The sequence below is a fragment of the Acanthochromis polyacanthus genome, chromosome 16 (assembly GCF_021347895.1).
Source record: "Acanthochromis polyacanthus isolate Apoly-LR-REF ecotype Palm Island chromosome 16, KAUST_Apoly_ChrSc, whole genome shotgun sequence".
NCBI lineage: Eukaryota > Metazoa > Chordata > Actinopteri > Pomacentridae > Acanthochromis > Acanthochromis polyacanthus.
Window position 1 is genome coordinate 4134781 of NC_067128.1, and position 27030 is coordinate 4161810.

Genomic DNA, 27030 nt, shown 5'->3' on the forward strand with positions numbered 1-27030 from the left:
AAATTTTAGTCTTATACACTGATTTCACTAGCTATTATGTGTATTTTAACAAAACTGAGAAACCTGTAAAATGTCTGTTAATTCTTCAAAAAAAAAATCCCTTTTTATGAATCTCTAAATATTTACATACAAATAAAGACAAACCAAAGACCTGCTAATGTACTGTAAAAATACTGTAAAAACTGCAAAAATCAAATATCGGAGTTACTGATGAGAACAGTCAAACACAAAAGGTGAGATAATGTGAATGTGCAGCATTAATGGTACAAAAATGCTTCAGTTTGACGTAACATTTATAACCAACTTGGCTGTTAGGGACATGCATGCTTTGATTAAAAAAATCTTGATTTGACAAACATAAATCACTCATCATATGTTTGCAGTAAATATAGCATGCAGCTCTATTCATGTGAGTTTTTTGTGGAAATAGGACACACCTGTAACGATGCTTCAAACGCTGCAGCGCTGACCATCAGAACAGGAGTCTGAAAACTATAATTTACACGTCAGAGTGTGAATCATTGACAAAGATTTCTGATTCCATCAAAGCATTCGTGCTTTAAGCAAATATTCTGTCCTGAACTAAAGAAGTTACACTTTAAGATTTCTTCCAAAGTCATTCCTGCTGCTGACACAATAAAATGAAGGGTCATAAAAAACTAAAAATAGAGCCCTTTCTATTTTGGAGTTGAGGCGTATCAGAAGGCGATGAAAAGCAGATGTAACACAATATAGAAGTCAGGGTCTTACGGTGCAAAGTCACAGAAGCAGGTCTGTCACATGTTCACAAAAATAGATAAGAACACACATGACGATCAGGTGAGAAAGCAGGAAGACACAGTAGGGTAGGAAGCCTTTCCGCGTCTGCTGGTTTATAATTTACTGATATATGCACAGGTATATGAGCCACCGATTCGCACAAGATATTCAATCCTCGACTCTTTAAGACGCTAACAATTAGGGAAATTTGAGACTAACTGTCCTCCTGGCATGTGGTCAGTGTGACCCAGAGATTAAATCACTGGTCAGCACAGAAAACATCCTTCAAGCAGGAGTCGAACCAGCGACCTAAGGATGTCTGTTACTGTCTCTCTACAGTCCTCCGCTCTACCAACTGAGCTATCGAAGGGGCTGAAACACTGAGTACTTGAACACAATGACAAACTAATTATGAGTATGAGTTATCACAAACAGCAAAGAGCAAAACAGCAGTTTAATCTATCTATACTCTGTTCTCTTTCACAAAGTCAAAATACTGCTGCTTTGTCAAAGCTGCTAGACTTCTCAGAGATACAGCAAGTGTTCATGTTATTATTTGATATCAACAGATGTATTATATATACGTCTTTCCAGTTTAAATGAACTGGAAGAGAAGGTTGGACTGTGTTTGCAGCGTAACATCAGTGGTTTACTTTCTGCATCAGCGAGGTCCTGAGGGTCCACTCCTGTCCAGGTGAAGTCAATTTTATAATTCTCATAAATGTCTCAGACTCGTACAGGGGCAGTAATGAGCATGCTCAGTGGTTATGTGCATGCATAAAATGCACAAATATATATTTGATTACAAGACTGCTAACATTCAGAAATGCAGCCACTTACTACTCAAGGAATTGTCCTGACAATCGGAGAAATTTGATATTTATTCAAACCTCCAACAGCCCAGTGAGCACAGAAAATGTCCTTTGAGCTGGAGTCGAACCAGCGGCCTAAGGACGTCTGTAACTATCTCTCTACAGTCCTCCGCTCTACCAACTGAGCTATCGAAGGGGCGGAAGCACTGATTACTTGAACTCAATCACACACTAATTATGAGTATCAGTTATCACAAACAGCAGCAAGCAAAATAACAGTATAATCCATCTATACTCTGTTTTCTTTCCACAAAGTCAAAATACTGCTGTTTTGCCAAAGCTGCTAGTCGTCTCAGAGATACATAAAACGTTAGTGTTGTTGACTGATGCTGACAGACTTACAGGAGACTTTCCAGTTTAAAAGAACTGGAAGAGAAGATTGGACTGTGTCTGCAGCGTAACATCAGTGGTTTACTTTCTGCATCAGCGAGGTCCTGAGGGTCCACTCCTGTCCAGGTGAAGTCAATTTTATAATTCTCATAAATGTCTAAGAGTCGTACAGGGGCAGTAATGAGCATGCTCAATGGTAATGTGCAGATATATATTTGGTTACAAGAACATTCAGAAACACAGCCACTTACTACTCAAGACATTGGCCTAACAATTGGGAGACATTTGATATTTATTCAAACCTTCAACAGCCCAGTGAGCACAGAAAATGTCCTTCGAGCCGGAGTCGAACCAGCGACCTAAGGATGTCTGTAACTGTCTCTCTACAGTCCTCCGCTCTACCAACTGAGCTACCGAAGGCTGAAGAGCTGATTGTATGTAGAGGACAACAACCTAACCACGACTTAAGCTGTAACAACCCTTGGATGCACTACGTGTCAAAAGTGACCCGTATTCAACGACCCTAAAAGAGACCAAAAGGGACTTTGATTTTTATCAAGTAACAAAATGTAGTAATTATTCTGAATTACAGACAGAAATATGTACTGAAGATTCATCTGCGATTATGTCGACGTTCATCTACTTGACAAATGAGGACATTGTAGTTTCATTGTGCATTATAGTCATGTGACATGTCTGAGCAAAGCTGCCTATAATCCCTCATTGTACAAAAAAACCATGAGTGTGCACGAGCAGCACTGTGACTGTTGTGTTGAACCAGGATCAGACCGCCAACTATGAAGCACTGTAGTCAACCAAAGATAGATCTTAGCCTAAATACACATAAATCGTTGGTATTTGGAGCAAACTAAATAATTTTAATGAGCTGAGATTAAGCGTATTGCATGATTTAGAGCAGAAACACGCTTTACTTTAAATGGAACCCATTTAGGTTGCATTTTTTCCAAAACATCCCTCTCATGAACACAATGATTTTGCATTAACTGTCTTGCTGATATATGGTCTGTGTGACCAAACCACCAAGATGGTAGCTACTGAAAACATCACCTCCTTCGAGCCGGATTTGAACCAGCGACCTAAGGATGTCTGTTACTGTCTCTCTACAGTCCTCCGCTCTACCAACTGAGCTATCGAAGGGGCTAACACCTTGACCATATGAACACAATGACAAACTAATTCTGAATATTTGTGATCACAAACAGCAGACAGCAAAACAGCAGTTTAATCTATCTTTACTCTTCCCGGGAAGTCAAAAAACTGCTGTTTTGCCAAAGCTGCTAGTTGTCTCAGACATGCACAAAATGTTCATGTTGTTGATTGACACTTACAGACGTATATCAAAGGGGCTGAAAGCAACCATGGATGTACATCACAATAAACTATTACTGAGCCGTTTCTTTCACGGGTCAATTAAACCACCTCATACTTTGAAAAATTAAAATAAAGGTACCCAGTGTGTTCAAATGTGATAAGAAGAGGTTTTGATGGCCTGAATATTCTCCGAGTTCTTCAACAAAGTATTGTAGGTGTTGCATATTTTCAAATGTTTTCTTTGTATTTCTACTAAAACACCAGCTGTCCTCCTGCTAAAAGCTTTAATACAGATCATTAACTAATAATTTAACTTGTTTGGATATTTTTCTACCACTGTGTATATAATGGAAGCTGATTGCTCACCTCTTTTCTCCTTTGTGTCTGCATGTGTGTGTTATGTTAACAGGCTCATTTCCGCGGATTTCACTGTGGATGTTTTGGTCGGTTTAAAAACTCCTGTGGAAATCCAACCTCTGCTTCCTTTCTGCAAACCCCACAGTCAAAATACACTTGTTTAGGCTTCGCAGGGATTACAGAGGGGTTAGCTGGGGCCAGAGGAGAATTAGTGCATGGGTCAAGGTGGATGAAAAACTTTTTAGAAATGGGGTTAAGAAGCAGAGTTTAGGTTTGGGGTAAGAAATAGCTCCAAAAATTCTCTTTTCCTTCTTTTTCTGTTTTCTATTTGAGAATGAAAACTAGAGGAGGCTTCTAATGAACAGAAAGCAAACGTAAAAGGAAAAGTTAGTACAAATATAGCAGCAGCAGGCTGTTGTAGCCGCTGTTCCAGCCTGAGCAGTGTGCTGAGGGGTTAATTAGGCGAATCAGAGACTAATCCCTCTCCAGGGTCATCTGCTGGGGTCAGGCCTAAAAAGGGAAAGGTCACAGCAACATCCGGCTCAACGCATTAATGATGTGTTCATACTGTAGGCCTGTGTGTGGGTTTGTCTGCCATTTGTTTGTTTATCTCGGTGTATTTTTAAAGCTGTTTCTTTTAATCCGCTTATATCTTAAAATTAGTCGTGTACTGCTGTTGAAACGGCGAGCAGCTGCAAGCATCTGCTGTCACTGTGTGGTGTTTATTTGACCAAATGGCAGCAGATGGAACAGTATTGATGATCGGGCTCTGATCGCTAGTATTGATTGGTGATTACAGTGAAGGGGCTTTACTGTATTCAGTTCGGCAGGCTCACAAACACACTGAAGGAGCTACTGTAGCCCGCAGGGGACAAACAGCTCCGAATGTGTGACTGCTGAGCAAGGACAGGGATTAAAACAAAACACATAGATGTGTGTTACACAAACACACACTCACCAACAGACTGAACACATTGCATGGTCACTACTAAAAACAAATGCGTTCAGATTTTCACGTTTCTGATCGAGTTTTTGTAGTAGTGTATTAAAATGCTTGAACTGGCAGAAAATGGGTAATTATCTCCTTCACTCTCCAAATAAAACCAACATCTGGTCAGAAGTAGGACAGCCAGTTCAGTTATTCAAGTCCAGTGTTACTCCCAACTCCTCATACAAACCCGCTACGTCCTTTTGAGCATCTCCACTGTCTTGGTTTGCGTTCCAAATCGAATACTTGTTTTTTACTTTACGTACATAAAGCAGCTGCCCTCATGAAGTACGTAATATTTAATACAACTGTGATAGACTACTTCAACATAATTTGTCATAAATTTTGCTCATCCACACTATGTGTTGGGGCAAGCTAGATCTTTTTCTGGTGTTCTACATTGTCTGAAAGTACGGGTACTGGAAAACATTTCAACTTTAAATCAGACGCAGACTTGAGAGTAATGAGTTTGAGAAGCCCTTCAGAATGGGTTCTAGTGTTTTACTACAGCACAGTGGGTCGGATGGCATGATGAGGATGATCACTAATGTGGGATTAGTATTACCTCACGACCAGTGGTGATTTGTAACAATTGCCGAGGATGTCTGTAATATTAATCCTGTGTGAATGTTCCAGGTCTGTAATTTGTAAAGAAAAAAAATCCACTGGAAATTATCAGCCTTATTTCTACAAACACAAACATCCTGTGATAATACTAGTCCCGTATGAATCTGCATCTTAGCGATTGGAGGGTATTTTAGTTTTTTTTTAAAAATTGCGGGCGTTTTTCTACTTCTTTCCCAGTTGAATTACGGAGACTGTGGTGTAAATTACTGAATGTATTTTAGGTGCAAATGCAGGAGTATTCTGATACACAACAGGCCTATGGAGCATTCACAGAAACGGCAAAGTCAGATCAACAAGAAGAGGGAAATTTGGGAGGATATTGAGATGGATGACATGCGTAGCAGTATGTGGTAAGAGACAGGCCTATCTACAAACGCGCTGATGACCCGTTATCCTGACAACGCTGCCCGCTGTTCTCAAGTCACGTTGCTGCTTTGACTTATTTACTGTTGCCATGACGACCACATACCACGGTAAAAGTGATAATTTTAACCCGGATCACAAGCTTTACATAAACCTAACAACAGCGGATGTTGTGACATGCACAGATTTGACATCATGTCCAGGCTGTGATGTCAGTAAATTTGAGTAAAATACAGACGTGGGGGACTAATTCACAAATTACCAGAGATCCCCAGGTAATACTAACCCCACGAATAGGGCTTTAGATAGCTACTTTTAGAAATCACAGCACAGTGAAGCAGTACACCTGTGAAATGTCACTAAAACCATGAATGTGTTTGTTGGCACTAGACCTGAGTGCTAAACTGACCTTGATACATAAGATGCAAACTTTGAAATCACAGAGCAAAAACATAAAGTTGAGTTGGACAAACAAACCAAAAGTGTGCTCCCTCACTGGCTCATAAACAGCCTATCATACTCCTTGATAATGGAGCCCCTTCGGCCTCCTTCTCTCATAGAATAGAATAGCCTTTATTGTCATTGTACCGGGTACAACGAGATTAGGATACCAGTTCCCATTTGGTGTCAAAGCAAAAAAAGAGCAATAAACAGTAACAATTTAAAAAGAACAATACATATATGTACACAAAGGCATAAATGCAATAGCAGCATGAGTCTTTCAGGTGCCGAAGGAATGCGAGTGTCAAAGGAGAAAAGGAGTCTCCCAAGGCAGGCTAGTCTGTACACCTGGACCTCTTGTCACCCCTGTCTGCACTTGTCTTGGTGGAGGTTTAGGCTGGCAAGGACCGATGATTGCCCTTCCAAGACAGGATTCATGATCTAAAAATAGCCACCATCTAAGCGATTCACTTCCAATGACCAGCTGACAGACTTGCCCTCGCGGTGCACACAGAGGCCGGCGTGAGGTCTTTGTCCACTGATATCCAGTCCAGGCCACCTTAACCTGAGCAAAAGTTTCACCCTGCTGGTCGCCTTCCATGGGCCTTCGCTTTCTTTATGTAATATGCACCACAGTGAGATCATTCTTCTAAGCTTAATTCTTTGTATCTGTGTGTGCTTTTCATTGTTTTTTTGACATTAAAATTATCACCTGTGTGCTTTGATAAATAAAACAACTAAATCCAAATCAAACAATATTATTTTTCATGGTCTTGATTGCAGATAGGTCAATAACAAACATAATATTGATTGAAATGACAGATGTTATGATGACATTTTTCAGCTACATATCGCTCAGCCCTAGATAGCGCACCGTCCTAATTCTGTCAGCAAATCTGGTTCAGAAAGATTCATTAAACCTGCTAACACCCTAAGGAGAGTTTCAGATGTCCTCATTGAAAAATTCTTGCCTCTTCTCACTTCACTTCAGTCAAACACACACGCACACACACTCACACACATTTCTGGTTCTTATATCCCTGTGGGGACTTACCATTGACTCCCATTCATATCTAACCCCTAACCCTAACCTTACCCAACACCAAAACAATGCCTAACCCTAAAGAAACTTTTTGCACTTTTACTTTTTTCAGTAACAACAACATGGCCAAGAAAACACTGCTTCCCCCCGTGGGGACCTCATTTTTGGTCCCCACTGTGACGCGAGTCCCCACCGAGATAGCGTGGAGTCAGGTCAAAGTCCCCACCGGTATAGGTAAACACGTACGTACACACACACACACACACACACACACTCACTCATGTATGTAACAACACACTTAGCTGAGTTCCTCATCAGTCACATGCATACACATGCAGTACAGTATGTAAGGTATCCTGGGTTCGGCTCAGACGACGTGATTCGATACTCGACTCCTTAACAGTTGCACAGAACCAGACACTCTATTTAGCAGGTTACCGAGCAACACATCTCCAAGCTTTGATTTTTAATAGGCTGCCTTGAGGCACACATTTTATTTCATCAGCTTAAGATACCGTTTATCTATAGATTTATGTGACATATACGAACTCTGACCAACTCCCTTCCTGTTCACACCTCCTTAGCTCCTGCATGTATGCAACAGCACTATGGCTATATGTCTAAGAGCTGTAGCTTCCAGATGTGCATTTGTATGTGAAAATGATTATTTCTTTTGCTTCATTAACATGTCAGTGTGGTGTTTTTATATGCTGGAAGGAATCATGAACGAAATCATCAGTCAGCATCATGACTGAGCATTTCCACCTTCAAACTTCAGGGTTTCATAAGTAACAAAACTAACGATTCAATCCAGTCAGCTTGCAGGGTGGAGTTTTCTGTAACATTATTCTTCTTCAAAAACTGGTTTACAGTTCAAAAGTCATGTAATTAACTAGTGTAAAGTAGTTCTAGCTAGTGGCAGAGTGGTTGGTTGAGAAAAAGGCCTGGACTTTATGGATCTGCACATGTTTAAGGAAGCAATAATCTAAGCCATCTGAAGTTCATTTTTATGGAAAAAACTTCTAAATGTGTAACTTTGATACATAAAGATGAGTTTTTAGTGGTTTAATCAACCAGTGGAAGGACTTTAGTCCATGTTAGTCAGTTTTAGGTACATGATGGTTGGTGCATGATAAAATGTAATGTAGCTCAAGAACAGCTAAACTTCTCGCATGGTTTAATTTCAATAAATGGTAAAATGAGTTAATCAGAAATCAAAAATGACAGAAAAAGTTCAAAAACTGAAAACAGATTGTTTCATCAAAACTCTTTTCTTCTTTCTTTAGATTTATTTGTTCTTCTAGTATATAAAACTGAATATAAAATAGTTCAAACCAGCTAAACTTGCAGCAGCTCCAACAGTAACATGCTGCTGACAGACCGAACCTTCGCTATTAATAAACAATAACAGACAATAACATATCAGTCAGAGGGACCAAAGCACGACTTTCCCTTAAATACTTAAACTAATTTTGCTGCGACTTCACTTCATCATTTTACATGAAATGACGTATGTTTACATTGCTGTACTAAGCAAACAAACTTAGAAGCAAACAGCTAATTTAATACAATTTGTTTGAATTTGTTGTGCAACCGTTTTAGGTTTAAATGTCTTTCAAAAATAAATTCCTAAACGTTTAATTCTGGACGTAACGCACCAAAAATTGCTTGTTTCATTGCCTCTTTAAGTGAAAGATGTGGGGAAAAAAAGACACAAGAACATGGAAAACTTAACAGTTTTGATACCTGTAATCATGACAACAGTGAAAAGATGGCGACAGTTGTAGCCTCCAAATCCTTAAGATACATAAAAATTGTTAATGCAAGACAAAAATAAGGTTAGTATGTCTTTAGCTTGTGTTGCTAAAACTCGCTGGCAGCTAACAAAAATTAAATGACTACACATTTTCATTAACATCAGGTGCTAAAGAAACCAGGTACACATCAATAAACACACACTTATGCTTCCAACACCTAAAGCAACACACAGGAAACCACCCCAGCTTCACTGTATGTGTGTGTTATTATCTCCTCACAAAGACTGATGGGAGTCTCCCTGCAGCCGCAGCGTTTCCCAGCTGGATCGTTTTGATAACGGAGTGCTTGTGAATGAACGGCTTTGTCTTCATTACTGTATGGAAAGCACATGTGTGTCTACGTGTGTGTTTGCGTGAGCCATCCGCCGAGGCCGGTGTCAGCCATGCAGGTGTGAAGGTGTGAAAGAAATGAAATAAACCGCCTTCAGTGTGTGTGACCTTGTGTACCTGTACACGTGGGCGTGAGAGAGTATTTTAGTCTGAGCGACTGATGCTGAACCTCTCAAACTCTCACACTGACACCTACACTGGAAATAAAATCACATGTTTGTGTTTTCAGGATGAGTGTCCATGTCTGACTTTTGTTGTTGTTGTTTTTGTGTTACCTTTCTGATGATAGGGGAGAGTGTCCCTGGTGGGGGAGGGCAGGGAGGACAGAGGGGGGTAACTGCTTATTACAGGCATCCAGAGAGCAGGACAGATGGTTAGACACTGGTCAGGGTTACACAGCAAAAGGCTGTAAAACAGATATGAGAAAACCATGTGTGTGTGTCACCTCAGAGCACAGATGCACACATATGTACGCCCATTCATGTGCACATTTGAGAGGAAAGGCTCGGAAGCAGAAAGAGAGAAGACTTTCTCAAGACGAAAGGTGCAATTTGGGACGAGAGGTTCTTCTGGCAATTTTCTCAACACTTTTTTTTAAGATCTTGAGCAACAACAGCATAAAAAAACAATATTAGAAGTTGGACAGTTTGAAAATAGCGACTGCAATTTATCTATTGGAAAAAACAAAGGCAAATTATTCCTAAAAATTCCAGATATAAAGTGACAGTTGGGAAACAATATGCATTATCGTCTATCTGCTGGTAAATATGCTCTCAATCTGAGCAAATTCTCACTGGTCAGACAATCACTAATGTTTCCATTTCTAATGTTTTCCTCAGAAAAGAGCTGCATCAGTAACTTTCCTGGATTAATCCATTATTTCTGCCAGCAGAAGGAACACATTACCTGTAAACGCTTCCGTATTTTCACAACTTTCAACTCATCCGACCAAAAGGATGCTGCTGGGTCTAACTTACTGAACATTTACTGAACATTTACTCAGGGTCGATTCCCAATGATTTGACATTATGTGTTAAAACAGAAGGGTGAACTTTGCACATGTAGCCGGTCTGGCCTAACCCTTAGTCCCTCTCTCCTCTGCGTTGTGTATGTGTGTGGAGAATGATAATAGGAGACCACTTCGTTCACGCCAGCTGGTTTATTCCTTCTCCAGTTCCGCTCCTGATGAAAATAAAATACATTTGGTACAGCAACCACGAGGCAACACGCTAGCCACTCCGTTCCCATCAGATTCTCAAACTGTCTCATCAAAATACAACAAATAAAACAATCATGTACAGGCCGATCACATTCCATTCTACCAGCTAGCGGCATTTTTATATTATAATTCATAAATTTGTAACAATCAAACAGAGAACACAATATCAACATTGAAACAGAACTATGAAAATAAATGAATAATTAAACAAAATACAACATACACAAAAAGAGGAGGGGGAGCTCACATACCTGATGAAAATAAAATACATTTGGTACAGCAACCACGAGGCAACACACTAGCCACTCTAAAGAAGGGCAGAAAATGTACCGCATGAGAGACCGCACGACCCCACCAGCTAGCCTAATTCCTCTCTAATTCGCTGTACTCAACGACTAAAAATACCACTATGATATTCAGACATTGAATAAAGTAAATCACAAGTAATAGAACAGTCCTTAAACCACATTCAAACGTGTCTTTTTTGTGTCTGAAGCTACAAATGAAGAGCGCTCTCTGTTCACTCACCCGTTCCCATCAGATTCTCAAACTGTCTGAGGAGAGAAGCGCGAACAGAGAGGAAGTGATGTGAGGAAGGACAAAGGTCAAGTAAAAATCTCAAAATAAAAGTCACAGTGTCAAAATAAAATAAAGCTCCCAAAAGGAAAATACATAAATAAATACGCAATAACAATGATAAAAAGAACAAAACAAAATTAAATAAGAGTGTAAACAAAAACAAGGACGGATTTTGGGTGAAATTAATAAGTCCCTGACACACTTGTTACACACACAGCAGTTTTATATCACACATTGACAACCAACATGTCAGATCATCTAAGAACAGCAGTAAACTTGTTTGTGCTCTATCCCTCGATTTAATACAGCTTGAGTCATGATCAGGTTGTCATCCTCTACATGCACTCAGAGCTTCAGCCTTCGATAGCTCAGCTGGTAGAGCGGAGGACTGTAGAGAGACAGAAACAGACATCCTTAGGTCGCTGGTTCAAATCCGGCTCGAAGGAGGTGATGTTTTCAGTAGCTACCATCTTGGTGGTTTGAACACACACACCATGTATCAGCAAGACAGTTAATCCAAAACCACTGCGTTCATGAGAGAGACTGTTGAACCAGGATCACACTGACAACTATGAAGCACTGTAGGCAACCAAAGACAGATCTTAGTGTAAATACAACGAAATCATTTTAATAACCTTGAATATATTGTATGATTTTAGAACAGAAACCTGCGTTATTTTAAGTGGAACACATTGCAACATCCCTCTCATGAACACAATGATTTTGCATTAACTGTCTTGCTGATACATGGTGTGTGATCAAACCACCAAGATGGTAGCTACTGAAAATGTCACCTCCTTCGAGCCGGATTTGAACCAGCGACCTAAGGATGTCTGTTACTGTCTCTCTACAGTCCTCCGCTCTACCAACTGAGCTATCAAAGGGGCTGAAACCTTGAGCATATAAACACAATGACAAACTAATTATGAATACCTGTTATCACAAACGGCAGACAGCAAATCAGCAGTTTAATCTATCTATACTCTTCTCTTCCCGGGAAGTCACAAAACTGCTGTTTTGCCAAAGCTGCTAGTTGTCTCAGAGATACACAAAACGTTCATGTTGTTGATTGACACAGAGAGGTATAGAAGTCTTTTCGATTTAAAAGAACAAAAAAATTGGTTAAAGGAAAGATCACAGAAAATGACCTTTGAATCAGCAACCTAAGGATGTCCATTCCTGTCTCTCTATAGTCCTCTGCTCTACCAACTGAGCTATCGAAGGGGCTGACTGCATGTAGAGGACAACAACCTAATCATCATTCAAACTGAACTAAATCTAAGGCTTGAACCAACCAGTTTAAAATGCTACTGACATAAATGAAGCCGAGACCACATTTTATTTTTGTTTCATTGATTTTGTCCCATGAGAACAAAACACAAACATCCCTGATCATCAAAAGAGCAAAATAACTCCAAGTAGCATCAACAACCTCTTTGCCCAGCCCAGCTGTCATCACCCTGAGGAGCCGGGTGACACATCAGTTCACTGGAACCACAGACAGGCGCCAAAGACGAGCTTAATCTGCTCACACATCTCTTCCTCTGCTTTGGTCCGTTCAAGTCTTCAGGTTTCTTTCTCTCTCTCTGGATTCTCTTCAGTCACACCCGAGCATACACTCACACCTGCAGCGAGGCGAGACTATCTGAGTCGGGATCTTTACGGAGGAACAGATGAGGCCGGCTGGGAGGGGAAGCTCCATCTGTTTCATCTGTAACCAGTGTGGTGGTCACTGTTGGTTTCTGGTTGTTTGCTGTGTTTAGACACGTGTGCACGGCCTGTGTTTGCACGTGTGTTTGTTTACCGCTGTGGGTTGTAATGCCAGTTGTATTCCCATCAGGGCATTTAAACAGCATCACACCGCTTCTCTGATATTATACGGGTTGTATCTATAATCTAGAGGTTACTCTGGAGTCAGGATTTATATTCAATTACAGCGTGTGAAATTCAGAATTGATAAACTAAACTATGTGTCATCATGAGGAAACCTGGAGTTGGTATACTTGCATTGAGGAATTTAACACTTTGATAGACTCAATCCGTACTTTGGCGGCTCTTTGTATTTCAGAGTGGATAGACAGCATCATAAAAACGGATTAATACTGGAGTCATTCTGTTTAACATGTGAACCTACAGGCAGTCAGGGATTCTAATCCAATACTTTTCGTCAGATTCGATACACATCTCCCCTAGATGTCGATTCTGTGCATCTTTCTGTGAAACAAAGTAGCTCAGATTGATCCACATGACACTATGTTACCATGTGTTGTGGAAAGGACAGGTGGAATGAAATGAAGGAAAAGGAGGGAGTAAGAATGAGGACACTAAATCTGGCACACATTAACTTTCTAACTATGCTAACAAGTTAAGTGCATTTAACCCTTTTAAAGTTACAATCTGATGTTTTCAAATCTCCTGAATGTGCAAACTGTAGAAGCACCGCATGCTGGCAGGTAGTTTATTGGTTTCTGCAGTCTACATGTTTTGCCATATGATTACTTTGATCCCTGTAGCTATGCAGCTGAGAATTATGCTGCACAAAGGTGAAATTAGCATGGAATTAGTCCATAGTGCTAAAATGAAGGGGAGGAAATTGTGAGACGCAAAGAAGATGCCAGTTTGTTTGGTTTCTTATCCATTCCCCACAGTTGCACAGTTCTCCAGCCTTAAAAAGCTTAGGTGTTAATTGACAGTTTAATTGGTTCTAAACCTTTGTTTTCGCTATGCATGAGAATCCATATCACAGAAAGTCAAAGTGATATTTTTATGGTCTGATATTGATGCAGACATCTCACCTTGAGTCACCTCCTTGTGACAGCTGGCTAAACTGCTTCTAGCTGCTGAGTTAATATGATTTTGTCACCCAAAAGCACCAAAATGAAAGTTATTTTTGTTGTTTTGTGTCTAACTTTGACTCATGAACTCACTCAGTGAAATCTATTCTCCTGTATGGGTCACTGCTACAGGTGCTGTTAATGCAGAAACCATTCCTCGGTCTAAAATACTCTGTTATTTTACTTTTATAATGTTATCTTATTCTTTTTTCCACAACCATCTGGCAACGCTTGGAAATGATCCTGAGACCCACTTGGTGGTTCAGGCTGATATCCACTGAACTAGCACAAAATTTAACTGCTTCAACTGTAAAATAAATAGAATGGATGCAGATTTTCACATCATATTACATGTGTGAGGATTTAAATTATTTAAATTCAAGGTTGACAGCAAACTGATACTAAGACTACTTCTCAAAAAGGTTAGTAACATGACAATATGAGACGGAAACAAAAAGGAGAGAGAAGAAATGAAGGATCAAGTCAAGTTCTTAGTTCCCACGACCGACCCGCTGCAGGAGACGCTGCTGGGAAGGACACGGCATTCGAACGCCAATGTAGCATGAGTCCGTCTCCCAATAAGAGCATAATATAGACGGTCGAACACGCATCTGTGTGTACGTGTGCTTATGTCCATGATATCATCTCCCAGTGCTGCTGTTACCACACCTTTCCATCCGGTTTAGACCCATGACCAAATAAACACCATTCACACTCCAGTTCAGTCCACATACACTCATATTTGCACACACACACACACGCACAGATAGAAGGTCTTATGTGTGTAATTGAAATAAAACAGCCCAAAGGTTGCGACCTGCTGGCTCTGCTGATGTGCTATTAACTCTCACTCTCTCTGTCACATTCCCACCGTCTTTCATACATCTTTTCATACATGAATTCACATCAGACTTGTCGTCGGTGTGTATTTAGCATCTAATGAAAATACGTCTCTGTGTGTGAACTGCTGCTGCACGGCTCATGAACCTGAAAATTTCTAATTTTTCACTTGCAGTATCTGCGTGTTGAGCTGCAAGTGGTCTGACATGACAGCGAAGGGGTCAAAATAATAAATGCATTAAGGCTACATCCACACAAAGATGTTTTCATTTTAAAAATATAAGTTCTGCTACATTTACACCTAGCATTTACACTAGCCTTTACATCTTAGGACCTCTAAAATGGAGATCATTTGGATCATTGCGCATCCAGTTGTAGTCTAAAAACTCTACAGGTGCATTTAAGCAGCCGAAATATTTGGAATTAATGACACAGAAGCACATGTGTGCTTTGTTTTTGGGTTTCAACTAGATTTGTTTTGCTTCCATCTTGTGAATCTTTTTTGCAACAGACTTCAGCCTTAACTACCGGTGGTTAATTCAACATAGTTAGCAAAACACAAGTGTTTTTGACCTTGTGGTCTCTGCCAGCAGCTGTTGAGCTGTTAAGGAAATTTCTGGTCTTACTTTCTGCTGGATGGTCAAAGGATGTGCGTTTAAGATTATTTCTAAAAGAATGTTAAAACCCTGATCTGGTGCTTTTATTTTAAACATTAGGGAACCCCCGATAACAGATATTTGGAAACAAAATGTTATATTTTAACAGTATGAGGTAGGGAGGAGTCTATCTTTATAAACTAAGCATCTATATTAAAAATACTACAGCTAAATATGTGCGCTAGCAACAGAAGTGAGGCGTCACAGCATGACTAGCATTAGGATGTTCTCCTCCATTTACCGTGAGATCAACTGATTGAGACTGATCAGTTTGTCTCCTGCAGTTTTGTCTGTTGTTCATCTGTGTTTTGTTAATCTTTCACTGTTATGCCACCATATATTGCCCACTAAGGTCCAGATTTTAAAGCAGCATTATGGCCAGACATCTCACTGAGACACTTTCTGTGTTTTGTCCTTCAATCTAACACTATTCAGTTCCACAAATGTGTTGAAGCATCACTTCTGCAGCAGAACCAGGTCTCCTCCTCATTCATTCTCCCTCTCTTTTGTTTTCTCTCAGCACTAATCTAAATTCCTCGTGAACACCTTCCATCACGCGCCCGATGATCCATGCAGAGCGTCCTCCCTGACGAGACCGTTTCATCATCCCTGCGGCACACACCGATACTCGCACACAATACACACTGTATTGTGTTGCTGGCCTTGCCCCTCGACCTCTTCGCCCATAACTTCAGCAGTGTTTGGATCCCACACACACTGGCCTCTGAGCGCTAACAGATAAATCCAGAGGACTTTCAGCAACCTAAACAGGGCAAGCACACACACAATATGTAGGTCTGTCTGCACGTATAAGTGTGTTTTCCTTCAGTGTATTCTGCATATGTTATATTTGTGTGTTTTATATTTACTTTAAATCTCTGTCTGTGTGTTTAAGTGTATTTTCCTTCAGTACACAATGCATATATGGTATATTTGTGTGTTCTACACTGGCAGAAGCAGTGTGACCATGCTGTCTGTGTGGCCAAGAGTCTTCTCCCTTCTGAGAGTTGGATTTAATTTAGGGGCTCGGCTACGACTCCCTTGACTGCTGTAGGCGTCACGCTCTGTAACGCCACAGGGGCCCACAGAAGAAAGGAGAAGACAGAAGAACATGCAGACGTCTGAGGCTGACAAAGTCCAGGGTAACTTTCTTTTATTATCTAAAATGTGTAACGGTGTTCTGTGTAACACTTTGCAGTTCTGTGTTCACCCAAAAGCCGGGTTTCAAAATGTAATTATTGCCCCCGATTACTTCATCAACAAATGAGCATGGATTGTTTTAAGCAAAAATAAAAAATGACTCAGTATTCTAAGTTTTCCTTTTCTGTGTTTTGTGCCTGTGTTCAGACTGTACCATTAGCTACCAGAGGTCAGCCACAAACCCAGTAGTTAGGGCTGGACCAATATCCGAATATTCGTTCGCTACGGCGGTATCCGGATATTAATTTTGGAATCCGAATATTCGCCTCCCAACCCCCGCCTTCGGCCCACATCAGCTCATATCAGCTCATCCCGTCCTGTGATCACATACACGTATACACACATGTCGATGACATATACACAGACGAAAATATTCGGAGCTCATCTCTTCCCTTCGCCTTCGGCCCACTTTGGCTCATCCCGTCGTGTTCGGTTCATCTTGGCTCCTCCATTTGTGTTTGTAAACACCACCCAAATGGCCAGGTTGCTGCCGACTCTGACATCACGCTTCACTTTGTTGCATAAACACAAGACAAGATGCTGAAAACCTCCGCTGTTTGGGAATTCTTCAGTTTACTGAAGACAAAACGAAGGCAAAATTTGGACCCGGGAGACCAGACGAATGGATCCGAACATTCGGGCGTCTCTGCCACTGCCACCAGCCGTCGCCGCCCGCCCCCGCCTGCCCCCCTTGGGACATTAGGGGGCGGAACGAATATTCGGATATTCGTCTTTAATAGGGCCCGAATATTCGGAGGCCAGAAACCACTATTCGGGCCAGCCCTACCAGTAGTATGGTCACATTATGTAGAATATTATATAGAACATCTGACCGTGCTGTAATTTATCAGCTGTTCTATTTTAAGAAGGTTTGGAGATCTATGTGAACATTACGGTTAGACTGTAGCCATAGCCGTGTGATTTGGTAAGAATTACTGAATAAATAACTATTAATGATTAAACGAATGACTGAATAAAGTCAACACCATTGTAATAATGTTAAAGATAATATATTGTCGATACCATTATATCAAAAACCTGTATTCTCATTAATGGCAATTTGTTATTTTACAAAACTGACTGCAAAATTTTTATTTTTTTTGGCTCTATTTAAACCAGCAGAAAAGTATTGATATTTTACAGATATTTGTCTTAACTGTCTGAATTTGAAAGAAAAAATATTTATATTAAGGATTAATAAATGGCAAACACTTTTTTCAACTTTTTAAAATTTGACAGATTTTCAATCACACGTGATGCTAAAATCACAGAAAAACAGCATTAATTTTTTAATTTTAATGAATCTATAAAGAATAACAGGCAAAACTTGTATTTAATCTCAACATTAAAAATCTGCTCTCTCAGTAATAGTCATTTGTTCTTTCATATATCGGATGTATGTATTTATATGTATACATGTATTTAAATCAGCTAAAAATATCAGTATCATGACTGATATTTGCTAACAGTTTTTGAACATATTTTTGCTGCTGCCATTTTAAAAGATTTTTTGTTTTGTCATTGCTGTCGACCTGTTATTTTTTCTGAATAATTTACTCTCTCTAACTCGGTGTCTGTAATCAGTCAAATGTAGCTCATAGGCTCACAGCGTAATATCAATGCTCGATCTATCCTTAGACAAAAAAAAACAGCTACTTTTTCATATCAGATTAATTGCAGTAGCCGTTATCACCCAGTGAAATTTTCAAAAATATCAAATATTCATAGTTCTGAATGAGCAGATTTTAATGGATTCAGATTCAATTGTGTTTTGTACACTGTGTAGCCAATAAAGGCAAAAATGCAGTAAAAAAAAGAAGAAGCAAATTACGACCTGCTATGAAAACATAGATTAGACTTCCACCAGTTGTTCTAACCTTTAATTTCTTTTGTAGCATCCTAACGTGAAAACCAGACAGGAAGACAGGAAACAAACAGCGGAAATTCCTCCTCAAACTGATGGCGCAGCAACTTGTTAAGATCCAGTTATGTTCGTTTTACTGCGACGACACAAATTGATTCAACTCAGTTTTATTTAAAGAACGACAATTCTTAGCATAAGCCATTCTAGGACACCTTAAAATATTATATTAGAGGGAGAAACCTCAAAAATCCAATGAATCCCGTTGAGCGAGCATTCTTGGCGACAGTAGGAATGATGCTTTTTAAGCTACATGGACAGAAATATAACTCGCATATTACAGACAGTAGGCGCTCGGCTTGCAAATGTCCCCATGTTGCAGTCTGAGGACATGTACCGTCTCCCCTCAAATTCAATTATGACAACAGAGACGGGCAGTTAAGTGTGCATTGCGTGCATGTGGGCTACATGAATGTATACATATGCTTCACAAAGTGTGTGTGCATCTGCTGTGTCCTTGCACATACGAGTACAGCATGTCTAAACGAGGCCATGTTTAAGCCTTGTAAACACTAAACATAGTGGGCTGCGACCAGCATTCAGCCATGCTGCTTGTGATTAGCAGGTTACAGCGGAGTGATCAGAGAGAGCCAGGCGAGCGGAAACCAGAGAATGTGTTTTATGTGGACCTTATTTTAGCATATATATCCCAGAATTAGATCCACCGTGGCGGGACTAATTTCAGATGTAGAGATGTAAATGCTAAATATAACACGGCAAACATCTAACAGATGCAAATACAGAAACTAATAAAATGCACAGACTTTTTTTCCCCCCCAAGTTAGTACATAAACGTGCATTGATGTGGAGCGTGCACACATGGAGTGGATGCAGTGTGGGTAGCATAGCTGTGCTATATAAGCTTCCTGTAAAGTTTTCTTTGAAAGGAAAGTTCACAAAAATTATCATAAACACAAACAAGATGCCCAAAATACGAGCATGTGTGGAAAATGCGGTCGTTTCTATTTGCGTCCGTGTAACAGCCCATGCAGGCTCAAAAATCCGAGGTCTAAGGTGTCTCATTATCAAGTTCAGAGAGCAGATGTGAGACACTTCCTAGCATGCGGAGGTGCTAACTGAGGTGGCGTGGAGGGATCAAAAGAGGTCCAGCCTGAGCAGCCCATTACCGCAATAAACAAGCACGTAGCCGCACATACACATCTTCAAGTACCTCTTACCCCCGGTTCAGCTCTCTTTGTGCTGCTGTTGCCCTGTTGTCCACGTCTGTCAGCAGCCTCCCCTACACACAGACCAGCAACACTGGCACAGGAGCACACGAGCAGTCAAAATAAAGTTATCTGGAGGTAAACATCGACTTATCGCGGAGGATGAAAGAGAGGGAAAAGCCAGAATGAGCCAGTGAGAGGCGTTATCTGTGATCATCAGCCCCAGAGAGAAGGTGTTGAAAGGAGAAGGCCCCAAATCCTAGACATCTGTATCTGAGAAAGCAGGAAACGCACATTGACACAAGGGGGAAAGTAACACACCGTAACCGCCGAGCGCATTAGGTGCTCCAAAAACACTCCAGCTAATCACAAGTCGGGGCAAGATGCCGCGGGGTGTGTTACAGCAGCAGTCGGTGAGGCATGGAGGTGACGCTGTACAATCTGGATGCAAACACAAAAACACACAAACACACCGTCCTGCCGTCTCGAGATAATCAGAAATGAGGGAATGTGCGCTATGAGTCACACTAAGCTGTTTAAAGTCATCAGAGGTTGCGGCAGGAAAAGGCCAAATCACTCACATGTTTTAAAGACTGCAGGGGGAAAGAAGAAAAAGAGGAAATGAGTGGAAAGCTCTAACAAGAGCTCTATGTGAGTGTGTCGGTGGGTGACAGCATGTTGGCAACACCTCCACAATTAACACCTTATTATTCACACATACATCATTGTGTGTGCGTCTGCTTTAGAGGTGGGGTTATAGAGTTGTGAGGCCGAGGAGGGAGTACACCACCACCTATTATTCTTTAAAATTCCTTAAAAACTTTTGACTACATTCTTTTCATGCATCACAGATGACTAATCTGAGGGTAAAAATGGTATTTTAAACGATCATTAGAGCAAGAAAGACCAAAATGTAGTCTAATGTCTTTTATACAGTGAATGAGCTGAGATTTAGAATTAATCTGACTGATTTAAAGGTGGGTTATTTATCTTATTCATATGGGTTCAGCTCTCCACACATTTGCAATATGTCTGTGCATGAAAGCTTGCGTTTTCCTGTAAGACTTCAAGATAAGAACAAAATAGGGTCCTGCTTATCAAAGCATTCCCGAACATTGTCATTAGTGGTCAACCAAAGCAAACCTCAGCTGAGTGAAATCAAACCTACTCTTCAGCGCATTGATCAGCAAGAAAAGTAAATAAATCTGCAAATTATATGTGAACTAAACTGGCCATGAATCCACTACCTGTTAGCTTTATTAGCCTAATTCAATATCAAATCAACATAAAAAGCGAGTATTTGCTTCATATTAAAGCATTCAAACACGACTTTTAATACTAAAATGGAAGTACTCATGGAAGCTTCATCAGTAATTTTCCAACTAATGACAATTTGGTCAGATGAAAACGTATCAGTCGACCAGTTAACTAATAACAGCATCACCAGACATGTACTATATTAAAACTTGATGAACCCACAGCGGATGTGCTCTCACCTTTGTGCAACAGTAGGTCTGTAATAATAAATATCACATGTTCAATGGGTGGAATGGTGTTTCTTACCATACTTGAGTCTTCATTTGTTTCTAAATAACACATGAGCAGAGTTCAACTGGAGGCGATGCTTTGCTTGCTTCACATCATCCATTTCAAACATGCCATTCCATTCGCAGTCAACTTTATGGTGCATGGTAACAAAAACACAGGATATCATACATAATTTAATAAAAGCTTCATGGCATGTGACCGCACACAAAAAGGGCAAACTGTCTATGGAGCACGGCGACTCTTTATGGTTACTGAGCAGACCAGGAAGCTGGAGATGGACCATAGATTCTTCTTCCTCCCCAAAATTTCCTCTGTGTGTAGACCTCATCGATCTTACAGATCTGTAAGCCAGCACATGTAATGTCCATGTTGTGTGCAGACAGTGTTTGAAAAATGAGATTTAGCGCTAACTGGAAGTAAAAGGAACTTTAAAAGCGAACTGGCGTAAACAGGAGCCAACTGGGGCCAAATTACACAAACAAGAGGTAAACAAAGCCACCTGTAAGACCCATTAGACGCTAAAATAAGCTAGCATTAGCACACATTATCAGCTAAGAGAAGCTATCTGGAGCTAAAGACAGTTTTCTTCAGCTAAAAGGAGCTAACAGGAGCCAGATGGGGCTAAAAAACAAAACAAAAAAAACGTTAAGTGGAGATAAAATAAATCCAACTCAACTGGAAATAACAGATACTAGTAGGAAGCATCAGGAGCTAACAAAAGCCATTAGAAGCCAACGGAAGCTTTTAGAATTTCAGGGGCTAAGTGGAGCCAACAATATTCAACTAGTGCTAAAAGGCAATACAAGGAATCCATAGCGCCACCTGGAGCTAAAAGTAGCTAACAGCAGCACTCAGGACTTAATGGAGCTAATGGGAATTTACTTCAGGAAACAAAAGTTAACAGGAGGTCACAAAAGCTATTTGGCGCTAAAAAGGTCATTACAAAGAGAAACTAGAACAAACTTGAGCTGAGAAGTGGCTGCAGAAGGTAGTCAGAGTTCACTCGAGCTAACAGAAGTTAATACGAGTTGTTGGTAGCTAACAAGAGTCATTAGGAGCCAATTGTAGCTTTTTGGAGCTTTAAGATAGTAATGGGAGCTTCCTTAGGCTTTCAGGAACTTACACAAGCTCTCTAGAGCTTCAAAGAGTGAAAATGAACTAATAGAAGTTTTCTCCAGCTAATGGGAGTAAACACAACTTAAGAGCCAACTAGAGCTAACTAAGAGAAGATAACAATAGCCAGCTGGTAATAACCGGAGCTAACAAAAACTAATCAGAGCCATCAAGAGCTAACAAGAGCCATTAGTAGTAAATTGCTGCTATTTGGAGCTCAAAGGTGTTAACAGGAGATTTCTTTAGTTAACAGAAGTTTACAGGAGCTATCTGGAGATCCAGAGAGGAAAAGAAGCTAATAGGAGTTTTCTTAAACTAAAAGGAGTAAATAGAACCTAACAAGAGTCAACTAGAGCGAAATAGCAGGTGTCAATGAGAGCCAGCTGGAGCTAATGAAAGCTAGTAAGAGATTTCAGGAGCTAACAGAAGTCATGTGGAGCTCAAAGCACCAAAGAGGAGAAGAGCTTTCTTTAGTTGATAGGAGTTAACAGGAACTAGCTAACAAGAGCTAATTATACCTAACAGAAGTCAATAGGAGCTTACAACAGCAGTAGCAGCACTGGTGCACTCAAAACTTCTTCAGAAATGTTCAAGTTTAATTAATCATTACACTGATAGATGTCAGTGGAGTTTAAAAACAGCTTGCATGTTGGGATCATAGGTTATGATACTAACCCCCTGCCACTTCCTCTCACCCTGAAGGTCATTTATAACCGCAACTCAACAGTTTTCTCTCTCAGACTCCACTACTCCTCCTCCTCTCGCCAACCTTCCCCCTTCCTAACCTCCCTCCTATCTATCTCTTCCCCTCCACCTCCATATCACCCTTCTCTCCTCCTCCCTATCCTGCAAAAAACTTGTGTGTATAACTTCAGCCTTCATACTCAGGAAAGATAAGTGATAAGTGTGCAGTTGTGTGTGTGTGTTTATGTATGTAATTAATGAGCTTGCGGGGGTGAGCACTTTCTGTCAGATGGCTGTCTCCATGTGCAATCAGTGGTTACCTTGGAAGCACAAGGAAAAGAACCAGATTTTCATTACAAACTTTGACAGAAGGAGACAAGCTGCCAGCCTCCTAATTCCAACATTTGTCCTATCTCTGACCTTTTAATTACACACAATTACAGAGACAAATACACACATTTATCTCTCTCACGGCTCTCTGATATCACAAAGTGTATCCTTGATATCCACAGTTATTACCCCTAACTTCTTATGTCGCTCTTTGTAGTCCGGTTGCTGTCCGTTGGGTTATTTATCACCCAGCGGTAAAATGGAGGGGGCTCGCCAGGCGCCCGGGCCTTATTAGTGAGATTTACAGTGTGCAGGAAAGGCTCTCAAAGGGGGAACTCTGCTATGAGCACCATCAGCTGTTCATCAGATAACACCCACATGGTCAGACCAGTATGAGGTCCATGCATGGGAACTCAAACACACACAAAGGTGCAGCGGAAACATGCCAATTTCCCCACTGGGTTCAAAACATGCACCGGAGTGACCTTCCACTGTCTGTAGTGGGTTTTGTTAAGAGAGTTCAATGTGATTTGAATGAACTTTCCCATAAGACGGTCACAGACGCAAGTTTTACTACAATAATAATCAAATCTTAGCCTAATTCAGATGTGTTATTGTAGGAATGTTATCTTATTGTATTGCAGCTTCACTAGAAAAACTTATTCACACAGGACTAATATTACTATTGCTATTATTGTTGACATTGTCTGCTACATTTCTCACCACCTCCAGCAGCATCTACTCTGGCTTCCCTTCCAGTCTTCCCCACAGTGTTACCTGTACAGTTACAGTAGCCAATATTTTTATGTCTTATAGTTCAGTACTGTTTCTCCTTAGCCTCAGATTCTCTCTGACCTTACAGCTCAAAGGCTCGACTCAAACCAGCCATCTGCTTGTCTGTCCATTCTCTTCAACAGCCCCGTTCACCTCTGAGCTTCAGCCTGCCGCTTCCTTTCCAAGCTCCATTTCCCTGCCAGCTTAGCCACTGGATCATTCCCTCTCCCGGTCTGAATCCAACCCCCTGCCCTCCGTCAGTCATCACCCAACTTCTGAAGCTTAAATTTTGCCATAAAACCTATTTAAACTTTCCTCAGAGTCTGTGAGCTGCATCCACTTGTTGCTGAAAGTTAACACTCCACTACATTTTTCTGACAGCTTTAATTGCTTAACAAATGAAGAGTTTGTATATAAAAGAAATAAAGTAGAATGCAATGCTGTGTTATAAATTAAGCCAAAGACACTACTTTACTGACATTTGCAACTAATGGAGTCATTTTTCATAAAAGATTGGCAATACATTCTTCATTCCAGCATCTCAAATATGAGGATTTTCATTTTAAATGATTGTATTGCTCTGTTTTTACTTAGCTCGGAAAATCCCGTTTTACTCACCGTGCACCTCCAACCTGGAACAACCTGCAGAAAAACGTTTCAATTTGATCTCATTTTACTTCCAGATGCTCTTGTTTAAATTAATTTGTTTTTTACTGCCCTAAACTATGCTTATTTTGTTTTACAAACTTTGGATTTCAAGATTTCATTTAAATTTGTGTACATCTTTTATTTTCATGTTCTGCTACATTTTAATGGGGCCGTCACACCTCAACATTCCTAGTAGTATTCTAGAATGTTGTAAGATTCCACAATGTTGTCCCAGGATTCTAGAATTTGTAAGATTCTAGAATGTTGTAAGATACCAGAATGTTGTCTTAGGATTCTAGAATGTTGTATAATTCTACAATGTTGTTTTAAGATTATAGAAATTTTAGTTTTTAAGATTATAGAAATTGTAAGTTTTAAGATTATAGAAATTGTAAGATTTTGGAATGTTGCAAGATTCTAGAATGTCGTCTTAGCATTGTAAAATGCTGTAAGACCCTACAATGTTGTCGGAGGATTCTAGAATGTTGTCAAATTCTAGATTATTGTCCTTGTATTCCAGAATGCTGTAGGATTCTAGAATGTAAGACTCTAGAATGTTGTTCTAATATTCCAGAATGTTGCAAGATTCTAGAATGTTGTCATTGGATTTTAGAATTTTGTGGGATTCTAGGATGTTGCAAGATTGCAATATTCTAGAATGTTGTTTTTGGATTCTACAATGTTGTCCTAGTATTTTAGATTGTTGTCCTTGCATTCTAGAATGTTGTAGGATTCTAGATTGTTGTAAGATTCTAGAATGTTATCATTGGACTTCAGAATGTCATAAGATTCTAGAATGTTGCAATATTCTAGAATGTTGTCTTAGGATTCTAGAATGCAAAGACAACAATCTAAAATACTAGGACAACATTGTATAATCCAAAAACAACATTCTAGAATCCTACAACATTCTGGAACACAAGGACAATAATCTAGAATTTGACAACATTCTAGAATGTAAGACTCTAGAATGTTGTTCTAATATTCCACAATGTTGCAAGATTCTAGAATGTTGTCATTGGATTTTAGAATGTTGTGGGATTCTAGGATGTTGCAAGATTCCAGAATGTTGCAATATTCTAGAATGTTGTTTTTGGATTCTACAATGTTGTCCTAGTATTTTAGATTGTTGTCCTTGCATTCTAGAATGTTGTAGGATTCTAGATTGTTGTAAGATTCTAGAATGTTATCATTGGATTTCAGAATGTCATAAGATTCTAGAATGTTGCAATATTCTAGAATGTTGTCTTAGGATTCTAGAATGTTATAAGACTGCAATGTTGTTGTAGGATTCTAGAATGTTGTCCTAAGGTTATTTAATGTTTTAGGATTCTAGAATGTTGTAAAATTCTACAAAATTGTCATAGGATTCTAGAATGTTGTAAGCTTCTAGAATATTTTAGGATTCTAGACCTTTGTCTTAGGATCCTGAAATGTTGTAAGACTCTAGAATGTTGCAATATTCCAGAATGTTGAGCTAGTGTTCTAGAATGCTCAATGTGCTCCGAGTTTAAATAAAGGTTGAATAAATGAACCTAATATGAGTTTCCCTATTTTTTCCGACTTTGGGCATTCCTTATCCTAAGCCTGTTCCTCATACTGCATCTCCCCTCACCTCCAGATACACAAATAGCCTTGAGAGGCTCGTGGTAATGTGTCGGTGTTAGCAGTGTTGGTCACTGTCACACCTGATGAAGCCCGTCTCACCGGTGCAAGTGCTAAAGCTAAATGTGTGCTTGTCATATCTCATGTTGCTAAGCGGTGGCCTGCACAATCTTATCAGGACAGTACGTGTTGGAGTGGGTGAGAAAAGACAAACAGGGTCTCTTTCTGTCATGTGTCTCTGTCACAGCCTCTGGGATCAGCGTCTGGTGTGATAGCAGCTAGGAGCATCGTTTGCCACTTACTACATGCGTAAGAGCTTTTTGACGCACAGATACCACCGATACATTCACGTATTTATGTGCAGGTGTTTGCATTTTCTGCTCTCATATAATGCCATAAGCACCAACACAACCCTAAAAGTTATGTTTCTAAACTGGATTTTCATTTATGTTTTGAAAGATATATATTTTGTCAGAAAATATTTTGTCAGAAATACTTCAAAATTCTTTATGAGGTTGGAGGAGGCAAATACGTCCAACAAGACTTTCAGCTACGAGATGCATTTGGAGAATTTTTAGACCTCACTTGATGTTTATTTACATTTGAATCAAAAGCATGACCCAGCATTTTACTTCATATTGTTTTCAGTGGTCTC

General features: G+C 40.0%; 6 non-coding genes across 6 annotated transcripts; 1 reads left to right on the forward strand and 5 right to left on the reverse strand.

The window, feature by feature from the left end:
• Positions 1 to 1040: 1040 nt before the first annotated feature.
• trnay-gua (transfer RNA tyrosine (anticodon GUA)) lies at positions 1041 to 1129 on the reverse strand. The gene is given in 2 exon segments: positions 1041 to 1076; positions 1093 to 1129. It is a non-coding gene; the product is annotated as a tRNA-Tyr (tRNA).
• A 549-nt stretch (positions 1130 to 1678) lies between these two features.
• Positions 1679 to 1767, reverse strand: trnay-gua (transfer RNA tyrosine (anticodon GUA)). The gene is given in 2 exon segments: positions 1679 to 1714; positions 1731 to 1767. It is a non-coding gene; the product is annotated as a tRNA-Tyr (tRNA).
• A 525-nt stretch (positions 1768 to 2292) lies between these two features.
• On the reverse strand, positions 2293 to 2381 carry trnay-gua (transfer RNA tyrosine (anticodon GUA)). The gene is given in 2 exon segments: positions 2293 to 2328; positions 2345 to 2381. It is a non-coding gene; the product is annotated as a tRNA-Tyr (tRNA).
• A 649-nt stretch (positions 2382 to 3030) lies between these two features.
• trnay-gua (transfer RNA tyrosine (anticodon GUA)) lies at positions 3031 to 3119 on the reverse strand. The gene is given in 2 exon segments: positions 3031 to 3066; positions 3083 to 3119. It is a non-coding gene; the product is annotated as a tRNA-Tyr (tRNA).
• An 8294-nt stretch (positions 3120 to 11413) lies between these two features.
• Positions 11414 to 11502, forward strand: trnay-gua (transfer RNA tyrosine (anticodon GUA)). The gene is given in 2 exon segments: positions 11414 to 11450; positions 11467 to 11502. It is a non-coding gene; the product is annotated as a tRNA-Tyr (tRNA).
• A 349-nt stretch (positions 11503 to 11851) lies between these two features.
• trnay-gua (transfer RNA tyrosine (anticodon GUA)) lies at positions 11852 to 11940 on the reverse strand. The gene is given in 2 exon segments: positions 11852 to 11887; positions 11904 to 11940. It is a non-coding gene; the product is annotated as a tRNA-Tyr (tRNA).
• Positions 11941 to 27030: the final 15090 nt, after the last annotated feature.